General features: G+C 35.5%; 1 protein-coding gene across 22 annotated transcripts in view; it reads left to right on the top strand.

Moving 5' to 3' along the window:
• The window catches only part of LOC128855034 (F-actin-monooxygenase Mical), a 205,449-nt gene that overhangs the window by 36,694 nt on the left and 146,830 nt on the right, over window positions 1–21,925 (top strand). The gene's annotated exons all lie outside the window — the stretch shown is intronic.

Raw genomic sequence — 21,925 nt, 5'->3', positions numbered from 1 at the left:
GAGTGTTTTTTTAGCTGCATGAGCACTATCGATGTCGATAACTATGATTTAACAGTTGACAATGGCAAACTGTGTTGACATTTCTATTCAGTAAGGTTTTGTAAACCAGAACCACGCTTCCAAATTGTGGAAATTTACTTAAAAAAAGGAAAATATGTTCGCGCAGTTCATAGAGCACTGGCGGCTTTATCGGTCCTTTTGTTCTTTCGAAATGAGGAAGGAGTTGCCGTTACGGTGAATGGCGAGAGCTATCGAGCCATGCTGACTGACGTTTTGTTCACAAAAATTAATGAGCTAAACATCGATGACATTTGGTTCCAGCAAGACGGCGCAACTTGCAATACAGTGCGCTTAAGAATTGATTTATTGCAACATTCAAGTAGTCAAACATTGTGTTGATCGAATGGACATGTAACTCGTGGTCGCGGCATATATCGGATATAATATTTAGAAAATACAATGCAATGGAATTATCTACTAGTTTATAATAAAAAATCATTCCAACAGTATTTCTGGTTTGTATTACCATTTAAATTTCTCATATGCTTTCTTAGGACTTTAGCTCAATGTCTAAATATGCATGAGTGCTAGGAAAATCATCATGTTTCTCTGGCCTATTTAAATCCAATAATCTATTCATACACATATTTTACCTGTACATTTTACAAGCTTTAGTTATTCTGCAATCCCCCTTCGACAAAATACCCTGACATTAGTGTATTTTCCGACTCTCGAAATATACAGTGAGTCAATAAAGTTTAAGTACACCTTGTTAATTCTTACAAACACTAAGAATTATCATAGTTATGTTAAAAAAAACTTCATGCAATATCTTTGTATCATTAAAAGAGTACATTGTTGTCATGAAAACCGGTTTTTTGTTGTTCCCGTTATACATTTTAGATGCATACGTAAAATAACCCTCAATGAACGCTAAAATTACGCAAAAAAATTTTAAGTACAACACGCAAATATGTATTGTTGCGTTGTTGTTTTTGTAAAAGTAACGGATTTTAATTTGTTTGGGTTTTAGCAAACAAGTGTAGAAATGCGTTTGAAGCATTTTATTATTGATAATTTGTACATTTGTATACAGGCGCTAGTTCAAAGTGGACGAATGGGGAAAAGGTAAAGAAATATCGATGGAAATAAGAAAACTAATCATCAAATTGTATTTGGAAAAAAAATCATTGCGTGAAATTGGAAGAATTGTTGGAAAAACACCTTCTAGCGTACAAAATATTATTAACTTTCACAACAGCAATGGAAATGTGCAAAAGAAACCACGTCCAAAAAAAATTTCCGAACGGGAAGAGAGATATATTTTGAATGCCATCAAAGCTGATCCCAAAAAATCTGCTCCAAAAATACGTGATGAATTGCTACAAGGAACTGCAACAAGCGTCAATCCTCAGACCATTAGAAATGTACTTCATAAAGCTGGTTACAATGGAAGAGTTCCACGTAGAAAACCTCTAATATCACCTATTAATAAAAAAAAACGTTTGGATTTTGCAAAGGAGCACTTAGAAAAGCCAGATTCCTTTTGGGATAACGTATTATTTAGCGATGAATCTAAATATAATATTTATGGACCGGATGGAGCGACAAAAATATGGAGAAAGCCCAATGAGGAGAGGCAGATAAAAAATTTAATACCGACTGTCAAATACGGAGGTGGTAACATAATGATTTGGGGGTGTTCGGCGACAGCTGGTATGGGTAAAATGGTCTTTATTGAAACTACTATGGATAAGCATTCATATCTAAGCATTTTACGCAGCAACCTTAAGCAAAGTGCAACGCAATTGGGGCTCGATGAAAATACATTTTTTTTCAGCAGGATAACGACCCCTAGCACACGTCATATTTAGTTAAGGAATGGCTCCTTTACAACTGCATACTCCTCCACAATCACCGGACCTAAATCCCATTGAACATGTCTGGGATTTGTTAGAAAAAAGAATTCGGAAACATAATATAAGCTCAAAGAGATCGCTTAAAAATGCGTTATCAGAGGAGTGGGGCAAAATCGCAGAAAATGACACTAAAAGGTTAGTGAGAAGCATGCGTAGACGCTTACAAGCTGTTATCGATGCAGGTGGAGGACCAACAAAATATTAATTTATTCCACGTTTTTTGTTTTTGTTCTTTTTTTAATAATATTTATAAAGTGTACTTAAACTTTTTTTATGTGAAATCACGATAGTGCAAAGTTTTTTGTTTATTATTTTTTAAAGCTAGTATGTAATGAATTGAAAAGAATGATTTTATGTTCCTTACTTTATTTACAAAGTGAAATATACAAGCTCTAATAAATTTTTATGTAAATTGAATGAAACATATGAATTTTTTTATCTGACTGATGTGTGTACTTAAACTTTATTGACTCACTGTATGTTGTAGCCGAATAGGTTGGTAAAAAGTTGGTAAAGGTTAAACTGAAGATTTTCATCACTCGAAATCATTTTTTTTTTATTTATTAAAAAGTTGTTTGAAAATAAAATTGGATGATTATTTTTGCGCCACCTTGTATATACTTATAGTTAGTAGAAGCGCTTCCAACTCAAGAACACAATGAGAGATGGCACATTCTAAGAGTTTGTAGTCGCAAATCTGGCAGTTTTTTGCGAAAAGCTGCGCATAAACGTCGCATAACACCCAAACCATATAAGAACAGTACAGCCAACCTAAAAAAATATTTTTTCGAATCGGTATACACGCGTAGTTTTAACTCCTCCAATTTGATCACAGCAGTACTTATCCAGCAGTGCACATAACCGCCTAATTGATCTTCCAATTTTTTTTATTATAATATAAAAAAAAATACTAATACAATTACTCTGATTGTATATGTATGTACATATGTGCCATAGATCAAGGGGGAAATAAACACAAAACAAACAAAAAATTCATCTGTGGTCGCAACTTTATCAATACCTCACTTCACCTCTCAACAATTCCAATAACTTGCTCTTCATTTTCTGCAGTTCTCCTTCTCCTTCCCCTTCCCTACCCACTTTAATAAACAGACATTTGTTGGCAGAGAATTCCCGTGAACAAGTCTGATCAACGCAACTGTTAGTCAGTAAGTAGCTGATCTAATGACACCCACGGGTATATAATTTGTTTAATTACACTTTAGCTCATGTATGATTAATTCATATTTTGCTGTGAGCGGCTAAAATGTAGTCATCCTATACATTCATTGTAAACTGAAAAAAACAACGACATATTGCCTCTCAGTATATGTACGAGTATATGCATGCATAGATTGTTATAAAAAAGTATACGTTGGTTGCCGTTTACGTTTCGAGATATGGCAACACCACTGAAGAAATGCCAAATCTGACATTGCCATTTCTTAATGATAATCGTGCTCGTAGTGAGAGCATTTTTTAAACGGATACTATTTCTGTGGTTCACGGGAGCTTGGCAAAAATTCCGAGTAAATGGGGACAATTTTTGTGTGATGATGTTCTATGGCCTAAGACGGGGATTAAATCACAAACAGTGCGTTGTTGTTGTTGTAGCAGCTTATCAAGTCCTACTATGAAGTCACTGATCGTTATCGTCTATCTCACCTAACGGTAGACGCAGGAAACATGCTGTTCCGACGGGTTGGGTTCAGAGTGGGTGTTAGGTGAGTGGGTTTAAGAGGGCGTGTGGGTAGGTGGTTAGTATCATGCGGGCCATATATTGAGTATGCCGGCGCTGATTCTGGATCGCTATGAGATTAACCTGCTGGAATATCCAAAACTTAATTATATCGGAGTTGAATACGAGTTTAAGAAATACTTGGTTCCATATTCAAAATGGCATGACAATTTGGTCGTTAAAAATTTTTTTTCACGTCCATTGTCGTGGTCGCCGCCTAATAATGACAACCCCTCAAAAATAAGTCTTGTCGATTGCTTCGGTTTGTTTCAAATGCATGCAAAAGTGTATTGATATACGTGGATAATATTTTCAAAAGTTAGATACATCCGATTATGAATATTTATTTTGAATTATACATTTTAGATTATCTCTTCGGCGTTCAACGTTACCATCAGGTGAGAAGAGTTCAAAAAAAATTTTTTTTAGTCCGAAGTTGTTTGAGAGAGTAGGCTATATCTTGTTCCCTGGTCTAGTACCTGTTGTTTTTGTTTTTGTAAATCCCATTATCTTACCTGTTAAATATGTGAATGAGTGTTTCTAAGCGTAAAAGCCTTTCCTAATGAACAAAACACGGTGAATGCATAGTAAATCATTGTTTTTTATTATTATTATTTAAAAATAGTTTTTACAAAACATTTTTTTTTTAACATTTAAGTTGAATTTGTTTTTTATTTCTTATTTATTACCTTTTTGCCATCAGAGATACAATTACATATAAAAAGCATTTAACTGAAAAAAACCTTTATTTGACTCAGTTTCGTCCGGGAATTGATAAGTTAATTGGCACTCCTCGTACGAGTATTTGGGAGATAAATAGCACAAAATTAAATAAATAATAACAAAAGTAAAAATTCCATCAATAAGAATTTACTTATACGGAATATTTACATACATACAGCATGCAAATAAATATATGTATGTGTGTTTACATCTACACATAAGCCTTTAAATAGCGATAAGGAAACTAATCAGCAACTAAACAGAAAGAAAAAAATTGATATACGCTCTGGCTGCCTTTCTATGTCAATTAACAAACCTTGACCAAAAACACCATATTCGAAATGCAATCAACCCATAATATCTACCTACATACGAGTATATGTATTATATATACATTTATACATAAAAGAGTGTATACAAGGCAGATAACCGTCATAGATACGCATAATACATACCTACATACATACTTACCTGTGATGGCGAAAGCGCTAACATAAAGGCGCAGTCACACATGACATTGGGAGGGCTTTCAAAAAGCCTGTCAAACTGAAGAGTTTCGATAGGAGATTGAGCGAGCGGTCAAACTGTACATGTAAAGTACTTTCTGAAAGTAACTTTTTATTTCGGAAATGTGTCTTAAAACTACTTTTTAGTTGTTCGCACTGCTACAAACAACTCTTTCTCTCTTTAACTTCTTTTGAAATTAAATTGTGTGACTGTGAACGAAATTTTTTATTTTCATGAATTACCCGACCACTCTTTCCCTAAACCCACCTTCGACAGGCACTTCAAGACTAACATCCCGTCAAGAATAGAGTGGCAAACTCAAATGCCATGGAGAAGAGGGGAAATTAATTTTTACACGGATGGATCCAGGCTAGAAAATAAAGTAGGCTATGAAGCTTTTCAAAAGAATTAGGACTAGAATTATCTTTTCGATTTCCAGACTACCGTATTGTGTATACCGAGCAGAAGTCTCAGCCATAAAGGAGGTAACTGCGTAACATAATAAACACGCCGTAACAAAAACTACGAGAAATATCTTCTTGAATAGACAGGCGGCCATCAAATCAACGGCGACAATTATACTAAGATCAAAGGTTGTTCACGAATGCCTGACAGTTCTAAATGATATTAGCACCGTCTTTAAGGTCAGTCTTATATGCGTTCCGTGACATAGAGATATTGAAGGAAATTGCAAGGCCGATGAGCTAGTCAGAAAGGGTGCTAATCTTCCACTGCTCGAAAACAGAGGCAATATTGGAATTCCTATGGCAGCTTACAAATTAAGAATAAAAAAGAATATTCTCCATGAGGCCAATAGGTCATGGAGAGAAGAAAATATTTGTGTTACAACCAGGTTAAAATGGCCGCAAATAGATAAGAAAAGGTCAGGAGAATTGCTCACCCTCTCAAGAGAGAACTTCTCGAAGTTCGTGGCTCTTCTAGGGTAGGAGTTTTTCTCATGAATACTGCAGAAGTTGTAGAGACGAGGAAGAAACAGTAGAACACTTCCTCTGTAATTGTCCAGTCTTAACTAGGAGTATAGCAAGATTGTTAGTAAAATACTCTTTGGATCTCTATCCGTTGTTGGGATAAAACCTATCCTACGCTTCATAAGAGCGTCTAAATGGTTCCATGATAAATAAACACTGAGATTCCCCTGTTACACAGTGATACCACAACGGATCTATATGGTCTAAGTGAGTTGGCTATTCTAAACCGACTGCCACAAAATCCAGCGTGAACATTTTCTATAATTTTTTTTTAACAAGTGGCACAAATCGTAAAACACAATAAATAGTAAAAATTTTAGTAATAAATGGCATTTGTTAAGTTAGTGTTGCCACTATGTACCACATTTAGGAAAGATGATGTGCCAATACGTACATGGTTGCCAAAATTTGTAAAAATGTTCAAAAAAATGTAAACAAACATATAAAAAAAATCTATAGGCAGTAATTAAATATTTTGTAGCAAAACCATAATTTTATTAACAATACTTTTGATACTTTCGCCAACATTTTATTAGTGCTCCACATAAACTCGTTTCAATCGCAACACTTTGAAGAAAAAAATTGCAACAGTATTAAGCTAAAAGTAACTAAAAGTTACAACCAGGCAACGCAAGTTTCTCAAAATAGTTTCCGGGTCCAGAAAAGTAAAAGCTTTTGACAACAAAAAATAGTGAAAAAGCGCTTTCATTGCCATATCTGAAAACACCTTTAGAGCGGTATTACGCGACCTAGAGTACTATGAATTATCAAATTTTACTGCTATTCCTATCATTGGCTTATATACTTTGCAATGTTTTCAAATTTCTTATTTAATTATTTAATTATTAGATAATAAACAAAAAGCGAGTTGATATAAACGTTGTAAAATCACCTAATAAGGCACGTAAGAACAAAGTGAGTTTTTTTATTTAAAAAATTGTTGGCAGCTTAGACTATTTTAGGTACTTTTTATTAGCATACATACATTATTATAATTTGGATTTTTTGCAATCACTCTGCTACATACTTATGTAGATGTCACATCAGGCCTGAGTTTAAAACTGAATCACTTTTTACCTAACAACCAGGTTAAAGTATTAGGCCATCCAATTCCTATGTAAAATTGGTCGCTGATTTCGAAAATCCACATATTTGTGTTTTTTTGTTTGGTTTGTATTTGTTATATTTGTTTTTTTACGTTTTGTATTAAAGAAAAAAAGGTAGATCAAAAAAATTTCGCATATGTGGAGAATCCGACCAAAACAAGTGATATATCAAATTGAAGGTAATTAAATTTGCTATCTTTCATTTGTAACTCATTTTTCAATAAAATTTAACGATTTCAAGACAATCACGAAGTTAAAAAGAATGTTTTTTGAATGACACAAAAAAAATAAAATTAGAAGCTTTGAAAAAAAGCTGGACACCACAATTTCATAACTGGTTCCTATTTTCGAATGATTACTTCCCAATCCTTTGCTTGAACTCTGCCCAAAAGTTTTCGATTAGATACTAACTGGGCCAGTTAAGGATAGATTGGCTTGGGATCGTTATAGTGTTGAAATATCCATATTAGTACCATGCTTTCCTCAGCATGTGGTAAGCTAGTCTATTCCAAGATACATACCTTTGGAACCTATCCATGGTATTAGTCATCTAATATGTATGTTGATCCTACAACATACCAAGAAAACATCCACCCGACCCTTATGCCATTCTCTTCCTGTTTAACTGTCATTTTGGAAAACCACACATGAAACTCTTTGCCTGTTAGACGACGAATATTTCGTTCAGCAAAATGTTACGCCACTTTCTTCGCTATTTGAACCGGATCATTTTTGTACGGTTTTGTGCAAACTCTAACTGCATTTTCAAAAATGCTCCGATGAACAAAGAAATCCTTATATCTACTCAACGAGCCTTCGCCGAATCGTTCGGAAAGAGATCATGTTTCCAATATCGCCTGAAACTACTCTTGACTTTTGTCGACTGAGAGCAAAGGTGCGTTAGTACACGTCTAAAATGTGTTTGCATTTTTTTATTAAATTGTGGAAATTTATAAGTTCGAATCTCGAAAAATGACCTCTCCGCGTGGCAGAAAATAAGCATTTTTCCCGGGATTTAGAGCAATATTATTTTACGAGGCCTGCAAAATCGATTTGGTGATCAATGAAGGGCAAACCGCTTTTGTGTTTCCTCGATGTACTATTTATATACACCTTTAATTTTTTTCAACTCTACCTAGCTGGAGCGCGTGTAGCTTTGCATTCATTCATACTACAAAAAGAAGATTGCCACATGAACATGAAAGAATTGTTTACTAAGCCCTCTTCCGGTGTCAGAGGAAACACAAATTGTCTGCCACAAACGATAAAAGGCGGACGGACGGGTGAGTTTGTGGACGTGGGGTGAGCGTGGAATAGGTATAGATGATTGCGCGACCGAACCGTAATACTACGTGTCATACTATTTACCACATGAACTGGTCGATGTATTCGTTTGCTGGAGGTGTAGTACATGTAGACCGAAAACTTATTCATACCACACATTGGCAGTGTTATTAAAAAAATTTATGCCACTAAATTTACCATTTGATTTTATATTTAAATCATTTCCAACTTTTAGGTAAACAAAACTTTTCCATTCATGCAACATTTGCTCTGTTTAGGTATGTTTTATTTATAATATACGTGTTTAGGAATGTATTAGGGATATTAATCCCGTAATCTCAGTAAATTATTGAAAATCACGGAACTCGTCTATATAGTTTACGAGATCATTTATACATATTTTGCATGTTCTTACAACATATTTTCTTAGCAAAAAGTGATTTTTCAAGCTCGAATTTTACGTAAAAGAGAAATTATGAAAGTAATAGAAAACTTTTACTTACTTTATTGTCTTTATTGATCCACAAAAACACAAATAAGTAAACACGAAGTAGAAGATTTTCGGACATTTGCACGTTACCGACGGCGAGTATCGTGGGCGATGAAACAATGGTCTGTATGAGCTTTACGACGGCATCGACATAGCACAGCGAATAAAGATCCAGCGGATTCGTTGGCTGGGTCATGATATAATACAAATGCTCCGGTTCTGAAAGTACTCGATGCGGTTCCAACTGGTGGTAGCAGAAGAAGGGGAAGGCCTTCTCTATGTTGGAAAGATCAGGTAGAGAAATACTGGCTTCACTTGAGGTGCCCCAACTAGCACCGAAAAGCACTAGAAAGAAATTACTGGCGCACTTTGTTAACTCAACCAAAATCGAAGCGGTTATCGAACCAATTAAGAAGAAGAAGTAGACACGAATTCAGTTCATCAAGCACCTTCAGAAAATTTTAGGTTAGAGCTCTGTTAGCCAAGACTTAAAATTAAATTAGAAGGAGATTGCACCTCAGCACGTTATTACGGCTGCATCAGCCATATTAATTTCTTATTGTACATGTTTACAATTTTTTGTTTTGTTTGCTTGTTTACTTTATCTTTATATTCGACAGTTCTCTTTGAAGCGTTGCCATATGTTTTACATTTGCACAAAAAATGTATTTTGTATGGCATTTTTAGAGGAATAGTGTTTAAATTTGGTATACAAATTATAGAACTTGGCTTCATTTGGTGTGTCCAACTGGCTTTGTTAAACTCGGCCTAAATCGCGTACGTGGTTATCACGCCAATTAAGAAGAAGAAGAAGAAAAAAATTATATGGCAGCAAAAATTATATCTCTCACTGTGCTCTTTGCACTTAGAAACATAATTTAGGAATCTAAAGCCTACAGAGCTCTATGTTTTGTAACTTAAGTTGAGTTTTGGCTAATCAGAATCTCGTGTTGCTGGAGCGGTGAGTTGACCCAAGTTATGTAAAATTTCGTCTGCGTATTGGCTAGCAGAGCTCTTAGTCTTTGGTTCTGAAAGTCAATCAAATTTTTTCGGCCTGTGGTGATTTCAAAAGTTCTTGTATTTAAAGGAATAGGATTTCATAAATGTATTAATCTATGAATTTTTTTGTTGTAATTTATTTGTGGTTTTGTTGTAAATAAGTAACGTTTTCCTTTAATTTTCATGGTATGTTAAAATGTTTTTAGTTCTTATAAAAAAACAGTTAAAAATGTGCATCCTGGTATGAACCCGGGATTTCGGTACTAAAATAAAAATATCCCGATATTTCGGCATCAACAATTACCGCTAATATTGCCATTCCTAGTATGTTTGTAAGTATGCATGTATGAACTTTGTTTCGATCCGATTGCCGATATACTATTTACGTTGGGAAAATCACGCTCGATTTCGATTTTGCTAGTGATTTTATATTTTCATTGTTACGTATATTATATATATATGTATTAATACATACATACAAAATTATTCTTTGCTGCTTGAATGCATTTGTGAAAGTCACAGTATGATGAACACCCGCAGCACCGCGACCATGGATGTGGATGGTCGATTTGAAAGGGACCTCAATATCAGGCATACACACATACATATGTATTTATGTATTGTACATTACCCGGCAATGACTTTTTAACGGTGAAGGTAATAGAAAATGAATCAAATGCGGGCTCACATAGAATTTCAATTCACAAATGCACTTAACTAAATTTTTTATTTATTTGTTTTCCTATTTCTTCTTTGTAATGGCTAGAGCTAGCCGAATAGTGGGTAGGTGTTGTAGACAATCAACAGAAGGTTGAAAAAATGTAAAAACTGCGCTAATCTTCCACGTGAAAAAATTGGTTTTTGCGGTCGTAACCGGCTAACCCACCAGAGCCAACAAATCAAACAGACATTATGCTGCCCAACTCTTTCGAATTTCGCCAAAGCGTGCAAAACAGACATGTGCACATACGTACATACATACATATATGTATACATACATCTTGAGTCTTACTTTTATTGCCACTAATAGTTTAAGTTTCAGGTTTACCTGTTCTTCACCTACGCATTTTCATAACAGGAAAATAATTTTGTAAATAACAAAGTAAAAATATTAAATAAAAGTGTGTGTAAATGTACGTATTTGTATACCTATGTATGCATATGTAGGCTAGTAGTACTTATATGTATATGCACAAGGTGGCACAAAATTAATCACCCTATCGGAATATGCATAATTTTTTAGTAAAGATTTCCATCACTCAAAATAATTTTGTTTTATCTATTGGGTATGGGCATAAGTTTCCGCCCTCTTAAAAGAGGTGTCGCTCCTGATACTATTATTGTGTTCGCTCTCGTAATATACTGGTGATTTGAAGGTGTATAGGTGAGGTCTCGATCGCTGTAGTTGACATTCGTTTGAAGCGTAAAGATTATTTTTTATCAGACGCTAAAAATGTTTACGTTCGTCCCGAAAAAACAGCAGTTGCGGGAAGTCCTGCTTCATTATTACTTTTTAAAGAAAAGTGCACCTGAAACGTGCCGTATATTGATCAATATTTACGGTAATCATGCTCCCATCAAATACAACTTGTAAAGAGTGGTTTCGACGCTTCCAAAGTGGCAATTTCGACGTGTTTGATAAAGATGGCGAAGGGACACCGAAAAACTTCGAAGATACTCAACTACAACAATTATTGGATGAAGACGCATATCGATTGATGATATCATATTGATTATATGTCTAGAGAGTTGGATGTTGACAGATCAACCGTCGGTAAATATTTGCACGCGATGAGAATGGTCCAGAAGGCAGATAACTGGGTGCCACATCAATTGAAGGAGATGGATATCGAGAGACGTTTGGTGACGTCGAAAATGTTGGAACCTGCCAGATGAACCAGGTTCATCGACAGCAAAAAAAAAAGGTTATGTTATGCATCTGGTGGGATCAGAAGGGTGTCATTTATTATGAACTCCGTAAACCATCTGAAACCATCACTGGCGATCGTTACCGACTGCAGCTAATGCGTTTGAATCGAACTCTCAAAGAAAATCAGCCGGAATGGGACAGCGACGGTAGACATGACAAACTGATTTTGCTGCATGACAACGCCCGGCCAAATTGCTAAATCGGTCCAGAACTATTTAGCGGGACTGAATTGGGAAATTTTGCTCCACCCGCAGTATTCCGTAGACATTGTACCTTCGGATTACCATCTGTTCCGATCAATGCAATCAACCCTTATTGGAGAGCGGTTCACTTCTTACGAGAGCATGGCAAACTGGCTCAATGAATGAATAAAGTCAAAAGACCTAGAATTTTTCGTCAGAGGAATCCGTATACTGCGGAGTATAGTTGTAGCTTCCAATGGCACATACTTCACATAAAATCATGCATTATTTAATTGTTTAAATAATTCGTAACTTTGGCTAAGAAAGGAAACTTATTCCCATACCCAATAGTAAAAAGTTATTAAAAGAAAATTGTATGGCTAACTTTGTGTCACCTTGTATATGAACGGATTCTGTTAAGAAGAAAACGAATATATAACAAGTACCCAATTAACCAAACTCGAGATCGACCTATTCGATAGCCATTTTCAGAGTGGTATTTACTTAAACCTTTACATCTCTGAGCTTTGAATACAGTGTTTGATTTTTGAATCTTCATATCTCCTGCGTAATGGACTTTGGGGTGCAGGTGAAGCATTGGTTGGGACGCTTGCAAAGCCGGTTTTATTTTTTAGATATCACCAAAGAAACAGCGGATTAAATTACCATCTTTCTAACCTGGGAATATACTCCAATGGAACTGGTAGGTTCTGTAGGAAGAAAGATGGAACCATCAAACATGTGCTGGCACACAATAAATCTTAAGATCTTCATGATTTATCCCCGACAATAATAATAATAATCGAAATGAGAACTACGGAGCGCGAATATATATATTTTCTGGAGCTCCATGATTTCAAGACTTTTAAAATTGTGAATCTGAAGAAGTTCACACTGAATGTGAATTGGTTGTATGGATATTGTGGCTATTCATAGCTCTCCTGCGATACAACGATAAGTACGGAGTCAAAGTAAGACCTATTAGGCGACCATAACCCAATCCAACTAACCTCTTCTTAAAATCATTTGAAATGAAAGACATTTTTTCGAACTAAAATTAAATTTAAGAGTTAATCTAATTACGAGTGCCAAAGCAAACTGATAACTGTGTAATTTGTAATGCCTGTTCGCTGTCGGCTTCTCTGTTATTTTTTTCGTGTATCTAATTGTACTTTAAACATTGTAATCGCTTTTCTTGTATAGTGATTTTTGCACATTTGGTGTGCACTCTTTGTTTTGTTTCAAATTTTTTGCTCTAGTTATTTTCACGCATTTATACACACAGTTCACACATATTGCACACAAGCAGACATATGTATGCACATTACTTGTACTCAAACAGTGCTTTGTTCGTACATATTATGAGTTTCCATTGATTGACTCAAATGAAATTATATATATATTTTTTTTCGGTTCGCATTTTTCGCCTTACAATATCATTTATTGAGTTCATTGTGTAACGAAGCGCTCAAAATGTATTTTTTTCGCCTTTTGGTCTAGCACAAAAACTTGTGTTCGCATAGTTTGCGAAAAAGTGAATACAAAAAAAAAAATCGATGTTATGCATGCACATGCGTCCACCAACCAACAGATACTTCAACGAAATCTGTCGACAGCTGTTGTGCTTGTCATGTACTTTGTTTTCAAAAACTAATCACCAGTTTTGTAAGTTTTTGATTTGCAATACCTATCACGCCACCTATCCATACGTACCCCATTTCAACGCCGACACATTTAAGTCAATGTGCTTTTTTGTTGTAACTTAATAAACAACAAGTACGAAAAACAGCAATCAGGCTATTAAGCGATTATTGCACTGCTGTTGCGACTCTTTTAATATATTTTTAATGCACCTTATTTACGAAAAACTCTGTGAGAGTTGTTGGGTGTTAGGAAGCTCAGATTTTCTTCTCTGAATACATATCTTCCAAAAGTCTCGAAAGGTAGTTCTATCGAAGTTGGTATAGACACATAGAAAGAGCTGCCTGTCATATCATGAAGGCAGATAGATCAAATGTGGTTGTCATTTATGTCATTTTTGCGTTATTTTAACCATGGAAAAAAATGTTCAGTATTCTCACAAGTTTTCTGCGGTTCCAAAAAAGCAGCTAGCTAGTTAGACATTCTGAAACTTAGGATACAATGAGTTTTAGTTAGTCCCTCGTTGCCTTACAGAGATTACTGAGGGAAGAAGTAACTTATTATCGGAGGGAGTGTTGCAACTGGTTATGAATCAAGTAAAGCCTGCCCTACTTTATACCAATCGTCAGAAGTCTCATCGTCTCATAAAATGTATTGAGACACAGAGTAAAAAAGTTTCCACATTTGCCTTGGGCACTCAAAGATCATTTTTTTAGTGAAAATAATTCGCTGTTTTCCAAAAAAGAAATTGCAAATTTCTAGCTTTATTAATTTTTTTGCACTACACTGCATCACTATGCGTCCAGTGATCGGCGTGACAGAAATTATTTATCATCATCATCATTGGGATAAAATTGAAATAACGCAAATAAAATCAGCACAATGAAAAAGTAGAGCAGTCCATCGGATGCCCTTGGCATTTTTTACTCTTAGTTTTTCTTGGTTCTCTGATTATGAAATTGGCATTAAATTTTCAAAAAATCTATAATGGAACAGTTTTTAAAAACTTACTAACGAATACACAGATTCGCATTTTAGATAAAAATTTTAAGAAAATTTAATACCATTTAAAAATGTCTTAACCATATTAAATTCGCTATTTTCCATTTAACTTAACATCAAATTCGTAATCAGTAACCCTAAAAACTCACTGACGCGTTTGAGCGCCATATTGGATATACCTTAAAACTGTCGAATACCGGGTTTCCAGAGAATCGGACCAATTTTGTTATAGCTAGCGTTCCCAAAAAACTCCCGGATATCAAGTTTCGAAAAAATCCTCAAATATCGAGTGATCGAGTTTCGAGTGATTCCACCCACCATTATTGTCACAATTTGACCGCCATTTTGAATTTTGAAAAACTGGCATCAGATTCGTAATTAGTCACTTCATAAGCTCCCTATAACAAGTTTCAAGCCATGACAAGACGTATAAATATCGGTACCAACTTGATAACTTTAAGAGCCCTTTTTCAAAATCTTGTTTTCGGACAATATCTTCCGTTTATTTTTCTAAGACATATGAATATTATATAATCCGTGACTTGTGTTGCAAAAACCATTTTAAAGCAGATACTCGTAAGAGGTCTGACCAATACCTTCAAGGCGGTTTGACTGTCACCGCGATGTAGTTTATGACCTCAAAGAGCATATAAAGCGTTTTTCAGTAAGAGCGCTTCAACTTTTGAACTTTTTTGAATAAAACACAAACGGTTTGACTTTTTTAACTAATTTTTTTTTTTATTATCGAGTTGGAACATATACATTTAAGTATGAAATTCGATTTCTTTTGCATGACCACCGCGTGCACGTTTTACGAAGTCCAATCGTTGAACCCAATTTTCGACCACTCTTTTGCATAAATCGGCCGAAATTCCAGCAATTTCGCGTTCAATATTGGCTCTGAGCTCAGAAATCGTCGCCGGCTTGTTACTGTAGACCAATGACTTCAAATAACCCCAAAGAAAATAGTCTAGAGGCGTCAAATCACACGAGCGCGGCGACCATTCGACCGGTCCATTTCTGGAAATAATGCGCTCATCGAACTTACTCTTCAACAAATCAATTGTAGCGTGTGTTGTGTGGCTTGTGGCCCCGTCCTGTTGAAACCACATGTCGTCTAAGTCCATACCATTCAATTGCGGCCAAAAATAATCGTTTATCATGTCGCGGTATCGATTTCCATTCACAGCCCCATTTCGTTCTCGTCAACGAAAAAATATGGGCCAATTACGCCGCCGGCATGTAAACCGCACCAAACAGTGATTTTTTCGGGATGCAACGGTGCCTCATGAATCACGTGTGGATTGCTTTCTGCCCAGTAACACATATTTTGCTTGTTGACAAAGCCATTGAGCCAAAAGTGAGCATCATCACTGAAGATGATTTTTTGGAATTATTTGGATTTAAAGTAGCAGCAACAGAACGATTATTTTCATAAAAAATTTGCACGATTTGCAATCGTTGCTCAAGTGTGTAGCGTTCCATGATGAAATGTATACTAATGAAGTTTACAAATGACAAGCGAAAAATAAAAAATATTGCGTCGTTCACCCTCCCTATCGAAAAAAAGTTGAAGCGCACCTATTGAAAAACGCCTTATGTATATAAGTCTATACGTACATCAACTTGGAACACCAATGCATACCTCTCCAGAGAAAAGTGGAGTCTATTCACAGTTCCCTTGACCTACATAAATCCCATATCTTGACCCAGAGTCTGTTTTAGAGACGATTTCATAGCTTCGCGGTACAACCTGAATTGCTTAACTCTTCTACATCCTTTTAAAATATTGGTAACTTAAGTCCAATGAGGATGCTGTGTGGCGTAAACATCAATTCCTCGCAGATTTCAGCAAATCGACACTAGCCATGTTAGCCTGAATAGAATTTTTTAGTCCATTCAAAAATAAAGATTCTTTGTATTCTTAGTAAAATAACAGAGGTAAGGGAAGTGTGGGACTTCTATGATAATTGGAATACGTATATAAAAAATGTACAACTTGAAGTGGACTGAGGCAATTCCAAAGCTATGAAGGTTGCTCAATATTACCGGCTATTCATGCAATATTACCGTCTTTCAACGTAGATACCTTTGTATAAACTGTTAGTGGCCAGTTCCTGGTTGGTTGCATTGCACTAACTGTAACCTTTATTATGTGCTTGTATAATTTAACATTTTCGTATTCTTCGAATCAATAGTATTGATGAATTTGTGATGTAATTGCTTGCCAGAAAATGCAATTTAAAAAAAAAAAGTTTCAAGAGAAAGAAACCGTTTGGTCATTCATACGCAACCATTAAAACTTCATATTATATTTTGCATGAATGCATTTCATTTCGTGAATTGAGCTGAGTTCCTATAAAAAATGAATAAACAAATTTTATTAACCCCCAAAACCAAAAATTATGTTCGGTAGTAACACTTCCAAAAAAAAAACCAAAAACAAAAAATATTACACTTCTTTTGATGCTTTCACTTTTGAAGCTGAGTGTCGAGACCAATGTGGAGAAAGGAAACAACATAAATTGTATACCAGTCTTTTTAATTGCTAATTCAAATATATGTATGTATTAGCTTTATGGGTAAAGAACGTTTTGGAAATTTTTTGGTTTACCTACAAGTACATCTACTTTGCTATGCTCATTTTTTCGCTTAAAATTGAAATATTTTTTGTACGATAATCGACGTAAGATTGCCAACAGGTGCTCCACGTGATTTCAGATAGTATACAGGGTGGTCCATCTAGGAGTTTTTGAATTTGAATTCTGAATTTTTTGGACTTTGGCAGCTACAATACCATCCGTTATATGCCAGAAATTTAGGTTGTAGTTGGACATTTATGGAATTGGTCGCTTTTCGATTGAACAAAGTTTTGAGTTTTTGCAGTCGGTTAATCAGTCGGAACGCTGATGCAGATTTACCCCATTTTTTAACCACAGATGTGACGATAAAGGAAAAAAATTGTTTTTTTATTCAAAAACTACAACAATGCAGCGGTTTGGCTTCTCTAAAATCATTACTGCTTTAAATCGTCGGACAGAATATACTTCATAATGGCGGTAGATGGCCTTTTGATCGCTTTTACTAATCCCATTACAACTCTTGCCTTGCGTCGGTAAAATTATTATTTTGTTTTTTATTTTTTTCTAATTTTAAATTTAAATTTATTGTAGTGAAAACGTCTATTACAAGTGTCGATGAAGGCGATGGCGAAGTATCGTACAACAAACGCACGATATTCTGGTCGAATACGACACACCCAATTGATAAAATGATTTTTCTTTGAGATGCTAAATTCCAGAATGTTCTTGATATTTTGTACTGCATTTCAATCGGGAATCTCGATCTCGAATTGCGCCAATAGATTAGATTAGATTTAGATTCAAATATCGATCTCGAACTTCGCCAATATACCTATTGCGTTGTTGTGTCATCGTTCAAATGTTTTGATAAAAGTTTAACTGAAATTTTAATAATTTCATTTCACAAAACTAAATTTTTACAAATTGAGAGAGCAACATTTTTTCCAGTGTAATTTGGCACGATATAAATAAATCTGAAGTCGGTTTTACGATGATTATTTATATGCTTTGGACGACAGGTGAGATCATCTCAATGAAGGCTGTATAGGTAGCTCACCTAATTTACTTTTTATACCAGTAAGTGACTATGAATTGCGAAAATTCTTACTTTTATTGCAGCTCTGCCGCATGTAATTCGATTGCGAAAAATTGCCATTAAGAGTCATGCAAAAAATTCATTCGATCTTACTAGAGATTAAGAAGAGTGGGATAACTTTTTCGTTTTGCCAAATCGTGCACTAGAGACGACTATTCAAATTAAGCAACAAAAAACAAAAACAAAAAACGAAAGATTTTATGATTTTCTGTCGATTTACTTTCGCAATTTTGCATCGTAATTAGTTTAAATTGTGCAATAGGTTAAAATAGCTATTTGTTCACTTCAGATGCAATGAGTCGCTTCGATTCCTTTGGGTATTGTAAAATTGTTGACGCATATTACACAGTAGGTCAAATTACCACTTTTTCCAAACTGGAGGAGTTGAAGAATTGCGTCGAGAAGAATTAATATGTATATTAAAAAAGAGAAATTAACACATTTATCAACACAAAATACATTTCACGACCATTAAACATATTTACTTTATTGCTTGTAAACTGTACGCATTTGAAAAGTGCTAAAAATTGTTGTTCCTTCCTTTGTGCGTTCTCTGCCATGGCTACCAGAAGTAGAGATATTACCCAAAAAATACAACAAATCGCACTTTGAAAGAGAGTACAGTATGTACCTTCTGCTCAAATATGAACGAGACGTTATCAATAAAACGGTCCGCGGATGACATATGGCAAAAATAAATTTTTTGTTTTTTGGTAGGACTGTTATAAGCTTACATGGCAAATTTCAGCGTGATATGTCACATAGTTTGTTTTCTGTGCTACTGTAAAGAAGTCAAGCTCGAGTGTGTTCTTCGAATTTAACGATGGAAATTCAAGTTGAACAAAGAATTTGTTCGAAATTTTGTTATTCCAAAAAATTTCGGCTTCAGACGCCTTAAAAATGTTGCAGACAACCTATGGGGACTCTGCTCTATCGCGTGCACGTGTTTTCCAGTGTTACAAATCGTTCAAAGAGGGCCGTACATCGGTTGAAAACTTGCCTCATGAACGTCGTCCAGCAACATCAGTAAACGATGAAAACATCGGAAAAGTAAAGGAAATTGTGTTTGAAAATCGCACAAATCGCAAAATCGGTTAACGCTGAATATTATTTAGACGTTTTAAAGCGTTTGCGCGAGAACATTCGTCTTAAAAGGAAGGAATTGTGGGACAACAAGTCATGGTTCTTGCATCACGATAATGCACCAGCTCACACATCACGTCTTGTTCGCGATTATTTGAACAAAAATAATGTTAATATCGTTCCGCAAGCACCGTATTCGCCTGATATGGCTCCATGTGACTTTTTCCTGTTTCCCAAGCTCAAGTTGCCGCTCCGTGGAAAACATTTTGAGACAATTGAAGTCATAAAAGAGAATTTGAAGAACACACTCGAGCATGACTTGTTTACAGTAGCACAGAAAACAAACTATGTGACATATCACGCTGAAATTTGCCATGTAAGCTTATAACAGTCCTACCAAAAAACAAAAAATTTATTTTTGCCATATGTCATCCGCGGACCGTTTTATTGATAACGTCTCGTTCATATTTGAGCAGAAGGTATGATATATATAAAGAGTTTTTTGTTTTAAAATTTTAGAATATTACAAAAAGTTACACTTTACCTTTTTTTAGGTTGTGTTAATTAAAGATTTTTTTTTTTTCAAATATAAATGTTGATGTAAAAAGTATTGAAGATTTTTAGGGACATTTTCAAATAGATAATTGCAAGTGTAGGTAGATGGAACGAGTTAGCTGATACATTGGCTAATGAAGGCTCTGCAAGTATGCTACTAGGCCCTGAACCCTTTTTAGGGGTCAATTCCGCAGCGATTCAACTATGGATTGATGGCTTCATGAGGTCTACTCATAGAGGTCGTTGGTCTGGGTTGAACTCGTGCAGAGTAGCCAAGTGCTTTTTGAAAGAACCAAACAGGACAATATCGACCTTTCTCCTAAAACTCAGCAAAAAGAACCTGAGAGTACTGGTGGCTGTAATCACAGAGTACAACGTCTGTGGTCAGCATATGGCTGCCATGGGGTTCGTCGACAGCCCGATATGCCTATCCTGTCTTGAGAATGACGACACGGCATATTCTTTGTAGCTGTCGGGTGTTTCCAGGATCATACTTAGGATATTGGGTTGCGATAAACTGACTATGGATAAAGTTCATACTCTTCCTCTTCCGGATCTCTTAAAATTCATCAATGGATCCAAGAGATTTGGGGAAAAGTGATCTCAAACTAATTTATCCATCTTACCACCCATTTTTTATCTTAGGTAGATAGGTGCAGTGGACTATATGTAATTATATATGTATACGAAAAAAATTATTACTTATTTTTATTATAATTTTTTAGTGTGAGAAGCCCCATAGTGCCTTTTAACTCTCTAAATAGGATATTTTAGGTACTTGTAAATTATAGTAAGGCATCAAAAATGCCCACTATGAGAGGCAATGGTGGTGGTGTTGTCTAAGTGCCACAGCTGAGACCCAATTAGCACAAAAAATGCAATTTTAATCAACCACTTGTAGAACCACTGCTTTTTGATTTGACTATGAATCTGTCTATGTATGTCGTCTATTAACTTTTCTGCTCCTCAAGTATTCCATGTCGTAGAGCACCTAGACTTGGGCACTAACACAGATATTGAAAGACTGTTTTTAACGTTTTATGGCCACCCCTTCTTCTTGGTATGGGCTCCCAAAGGCTAGTGGTCGGTTATTGTTGACGTAATTCTGAATATATTATATGTGGGCTTTCTTAACAACTCGTCAGTTCTGGATTTGTTGAAATTTGGCCACGTTTGTTTAGTTATTTTTCAGCTTATCTGTCTGGCCTTCTGGAATAGCGAGAAGATCTCCATTTGCGTTGCTAGTAAGCCTTTGGCTGTCTAAGATAACACTATGACCCAACATCCTAGTATTTCAAAAACCCCCTGCTTTTACTCTTCGTTGCTGTTAGCGGTAGTTGGTAAGTTTATTGGCAACAGGTAGAGCAGAATATTTAGTGTTTCAGCTGGACAAGATTTCATAGTTCCAGTTATTCCTTGCGCAGGCTGTTCGTTGCACGCTTGTTAGCCGCCTAATGTTGTTTTGTTTGTTTAATACAGGCCACCAGACTAATTCTTTGTATGACATAATCGCTTTTACTATGGCGGTGTGCATCCAAAGTGCGAGTTTAGGCTTTAACTCCCAGCTTCTGATAACCCTTTTGCAAGTGTAATTTGTAAGAGAGGCAATAATAGCCTAAAGTGATTTGCGAAAAATTGCTCTCAAATTTTATATCATATGCCAGCAAAAAATTTTTTAGCTCAGGTTGATACTTTAATGTTATTTATAATTTTTCGAAAAACCTTGGCCACAACTATGTGAACTTAATTTTACTAAAAAATGTTGTCAACAGGAGGTTTTGATCTATGTAAGTACTCATCGGATGTCATCGTTCTGCAAAGGAACTTCTCACACCACAAAAATGGTAGAGCAGAGCGTTGGCAATAAAATTTGAGGAACTCGCAAGCATCCGTCTGGCAAGAATACTGTGTATAAGCAAAACGGCACTTTGACTTTTTCTATTTTGCCTAGAAAAACCAGTTATTTGACCTAACTTGTGTTAGTGAAAAATTTACCTTTCGGATGCTTTCACTTGTCAAAAGATGGCATCACAAGGGGTCTTACTGACCACAGTGACCTCATGTCGAAGAATACTGAAGGTAATATGAGTGCTAATTTT

Source organism: Anastrepha ludens, chromosome 2 (assembly GCF_028408465.1).
Source record: "Anastrepha ludens isolate Willacy chromosome 2, idAnaLude1.1, whole genome shotgun sequence".
NCBI classification, from domain to species: Eukaryota; Metazoa; Arthropoda; class Insecta; order Diptera; family Tephritidae; genus Anastrepha; species Anastrepha ludens.
Note: the sequence above shows the minus strand (reverse complement) of the source record. Positions and strands in the feature narration are given on the sequence as shown.